The sequence below is a fragment of the Triticum dicoccoides genome, chromosome 5B (assembly GCF_002162155.2).
Source record: "Triticum dicoccoides isolate Atlit2015 ecotype Zavitan chromosome 5B, WEW_v2.0, whole genome shotgun sequence".
Classification (NCBI taxonomy): domain Eukaryota; kingdom Viridiplantae; phylum Streptophyta; class Magnoliopsida; order Poales; family Poaceae; genus Triticum; species Triticum dicoccoides.
Genome location: NC_041389.1, coordinates 481,167,545 through 481,172,134, shown reverse-complemented (window position 1 = coordinate 481,172,134; position 4,590 = coordinate 481,167,545).

The window sequence follows — 4,590 nt, the reverse complement described above, 5'->3', positions numbered from 1 at the left end:
AACCGAAAGGGGCTCGGTCGGCACTGGTGGTACCTTCACCACCAATGCCACTCTCGACCCTAAATAGGAAAGCACGCTCGTTGCTTTCCTGCGGGCGAACGTCGACGTGTTTGTGTGGCAACCATCTGACATCCCCGGTGTTCCCAGGAAAGTAATCGAGCACCACCTTGCCGTCTGTCCTCATGCGCGGCCCGTCAAGCAGAAAGTCAGGAAACAGGCAGTGGAGCGCCAAGAATTCATCACAGAAGAAATCAAGAAATTGGAAGCAGCAGGCCTTGTCAGAGGAGTGCTCCATCCTACGTGGTTGGCCAATCCTGTAGTCGTGCGCAAGGCTAACGGGAAATAGAGGCTTTGTATCGACTTTACCGATGTCAATAAAGCTTGTCCCAAAGACCCATTTCCCTTGCCGCGCATCGACCAGATTGTTGACTCCACGGCCGGATGTGACTTGCTTTCATTTCTTGATGCGTACTCAGGATACCATCAGATCTTCATGGCAGAAGAGGATGAGGAGAAGACCGCATTCATCACCCCATGTGGCACATACTGTTTCATATGGATGCCTTTAGGTTTAAAGAATGCTGGTTCAACATTTGCAAGGGTAGTCCATGACGCTTTTGAACCGCAAATACACAGAAATGTGGAAGCCTACATGGATGACATAGTGATCAAGAGCAAGGACAAGGCGACTCTGATTCAAGATTTAGACGAAACCTTTGCAAATCTGCGCAAGATCAACCTCAAGCTTAACCCCGAGAAGTGTGTGTTTGGAGTCCCCTCCGGCAAGCTTCTCGGGTTCTTCGTGTCTCAGCGGGGAATTGAAGCCAATCCCGACAAGATCAAGGCCATTGAGCAGATTGAAGCACCGAAGCGCATCAAGGATGTACGAAGACTTGCCGGTTGCGTGGCTGCTCTCAGCGGGTTTATCTCTAGATCTGCTGAGCGCGCCCTGCCGTTTTTCAAAATATTGAAAAAGGCAGGGCCAATGAAATGGACTCCGAAGGCGGAAGCTGCACTGCAGGAATTGAAGAGATACCTGTCATCCACTCCAACACTTGTCGCACCTAAGCCACAAGAGAAGTTGCTGCTGTATATAGCGGCAACCAACCCAGTGGTTAGTGCTGCGTTAGTGGCGGAGAGGGAGGCGGATGATGAGCCGGCAACCACGGCAGATGCATCCAGCGACAAGCAAGGGGCTGCACTGGCAAGCTCTGGTCCCGACAAAGATGGATCTGCGCAGGCGCGTGAGAAGATGCAGAAAAGAATGGTGCAGCGCCCAGTTTACTTTGTCAGTTCCCTTCTGCAGGGGGCTAGGTCAAGGTACTCTGGTGTGCAGAAATTGATTTTTGGCCTTCTCATGGCCTCGAGAAAGCTGCGCCATTACTTCCAAGCACATGAGATCACAGTCGTCACTCGTTTTCCGTTGAAGAGGATACTACAAAACCCAAAAGCAACAGGCAGGATTGTCGAGTGGGCACTGGAACCGTCAAGCTTTGGCCTCAAGTTTGAGAGCACTTCAACTATCCAAAGCAGAGCATTGGCAGAGTTCATAGCAGAATGGACGCCAACACAAGATGAAAAAATTCCAGAAACAAGCATCCCCTTCAAGGAAGCAAGCAAAGAGTGGCTGATGTACTTTGATGGTGCCTTCTCGCTGCAAGGCGCCGGTTCGGGCGTGCTACTTTTTGCACCCACCGGAGAGCACCTCAAGTACGTAGTCTAGATGCACTTTCCCAAGGAGCAAGCAACGAACAATACCGTAGAGCATGAAGGTTTGCTTGCCGGTCTCAGGATCGCAGCAGACCTTGGGATCAAGAAGCTCATTGTTAGAGGTGACTCACAGCTTGTCGTCCACCAAGTGAACAAGAATTATCAGAGTCCGTTGATGGAAGCTTACGTTGATGAAGTGAGAAAGCTAGAAGAGCACTTTGACGGCCTACAGATGGAACATGTTCCAAGAGCTCAGAACGACATCGCCGATGGCCTGTCAAAGTGCGCCGCACTTAAGTTACCTGTGGAACTAGGGATCTTTGTGCTCAAGCTGACTCAACCGGTCTGTAACGCCATCAACTGGACAGAGCAAAAAGAGGAAGTTGATTTCTGGTGACTATTCTCCGGCAGAGCTCCCCGAAGCCGCCGCCAAGAAGGTCCTCAAGATCAACACCAAGGATGCTGAGGAGCAGTCTGCTCCGGCAAGCCCTAGGGTTTGTTCCGTTGAAGCAGACGCTCCCGACAAGTTTTGCTCCGGCAAGCTTAACGGGGAACGTCAAGCTCCAGCTGAGCCACAGGTTCTCCAGGTTCCGGCAAGGTTTCTTTTGGCCGACAGCCCTCCAGGATGCAACTGCACCACTAACCAAGTGTGAAGCGTGCCAGTTCCATTCCAAGCAGATACACCAGCCAGCTCAAGCTCTCCAGACGATCCCTTTATCCTGGCCATTTTCGGTCTGGGGGCTCGACATCCTCGTCCCCTTTCCCCGAGCTGTCGGGGGCTTTGAGTACTTGTACGTTGCGATCGACAAGTTCACAAAGTGGCCAGAAGTGGAAGCAGTGAGGAAGGTGACAGCACAGTCAGCAGTCAAGTTCTTCAGGTCGATTGTTTGCCGTTTCGGGATCCCTAACAGGATCATCACCGATAACGGCACGCAATTCATGAGCCGCACCTTCATGCAGTACGTCCGAGATCTTGGCGCCAAGGTCTGCTTCGCTTCTATTGCTCATCCGAGAAGTAACGGTCAAGCGGAGAGGGCGAATGCTGAAGTGCTGCGCGGGCTCAAGACTAGGACATTCGACAGGTTGCGCAAGTGCGGAAAGAACTGGATTGAGGAGTTGCCAGTGGTTCTTTGGTCGATCAGGACGACGCCAAATCGAGCCACTGGCCAGACACCTTTCGCTCTAGTCTATGGAACTCGTATACGGGTCACCTCGAGTGCTCGCTTATGATGAGCTTGAGCAAGAGCAGCTGCAACAAGATGACGCGCTGCTCCTTGAGGAGGACCGTCTTCAGGCAGCTGTACGAGCTGCTCGATACCAGCAAGCTTTGCGCCGCTACCATAGCTGCAAAGTTAACGCCAGAAGTCTCGAGGAAGGAGACCTTGTTCTTCGGCCCGTTCAGTCCGCCAAGAATTCCAACAAGTTGACGCCGAAGTGGGAAGGCCCTTACCGGGTGAAACGAGTCACTAGGCCTGGTGTTGTCCGCCTTGAGACCGAATATGGCATTCCGGTGAGCAACTCCTGGAACATTGAGCATTTTCGTAAGTTTTACCCGTAAGGCGCGGTTGCCGGAACCTGTTCCGGCAACCACCTTTTGTACAAGTCTTGCATATGTGGCATGTAATCCTTTGTACAAAGCCGGGCGCAGATCCCGTGCATAAGTAAAGCTCATGTGCTCCACACATCTTGTCAATTTCGTGCTTTCTACTTCTTTTGCATGCGTTATCTGACACTTTGTGCAGTGCCTACCCCCGGTAAGCAATAACGTGCCGTAAGGCTCCATATCTTTATTTTCTCTTCTTTCTTTTTCTCAGAAAGGAAAGGAAGGTTCCCTCGCCCACAAGTTTGCCGGGGGGAAAGGAGAAGATAATGGTGTGGACCAGGCGTCGTTCAAGGAAGTTTCGCCTTACCGGAAAGCAAACGACAAAAAGGCTAAGTTGCCAAAGTTTGAGCAATCAGTTTTAATTTTTAAGTTATCTTCCTCGAAAGACCGTGCTTTGTATGGAAAACCTATGCACGGAGGAACCAACTCATAGCTACTTGCACCCTTACTTTGTTTCGAGTCCTCTCAACAACTTAAGTGAGCTGCGACTAGTTGCGACAAGGTTTCTTGTTGGTGGCGGCACCGCCAGCAGGCTGCTGACGTCCCGCACTCAGCGCTCGTGGCCCAGATACCCGCGCCGACAAGTTCCCTAAAAGCGTAGGGCAAAAAAATACAAAGGAAGGAATCAAGTAAAGGAAATAACACAGCAATATCTACCCAAAATAGAGTTATATTACAAGATAGCTTGTCGCAGATCTAACAGATTGTTCTCATGACATGACCAGCAGCGACAAAGAAAAAGAGAAAACGGGCGGCCTAATCTACGTGATCGCCCTCAACGCTCTTGATCCCGCTCACCTTGTCCACAATGGGTGCGACAAGGGTCTTGAGCGCTTCCAGATCAGCATCCGGCGGCAAGGTCCTGAGGACGTTGGTGAGGTTGTGGCCTGGGTTGCGGAAGGCCACCTTCACCAGCACCTTTTGAAGAGCTCCCGCGCAGATCTTGCGTGACTCGTCGGCCAGCTGCTTTGGGATCTTCTCCCGGAGTCGCTGGAGGGTCGTCGCCACGCCTTTGAAGAACAAGCTGAGCTTTGCGCTGGGTTGGAGGTGCTCATCAGAGGAATACCCGAGATCCTCCATCCCAAGCTGCGCCAGCTCCCCGTCAATGGCTGCGGCAACATTCACGAGACCCTCGGTCCAGTGCTCCACATTCTCCCTAAATGCGTTCTGGGCGGCAGCAGCACTCGCCAGCAGCGCCTCGTCGGCCTTGATCTTCTCCGTCAAGGCCACCTCCCGCTCCCTGGCGCCGTACAGCGTCTGAGTCAAAGTAACCAGCT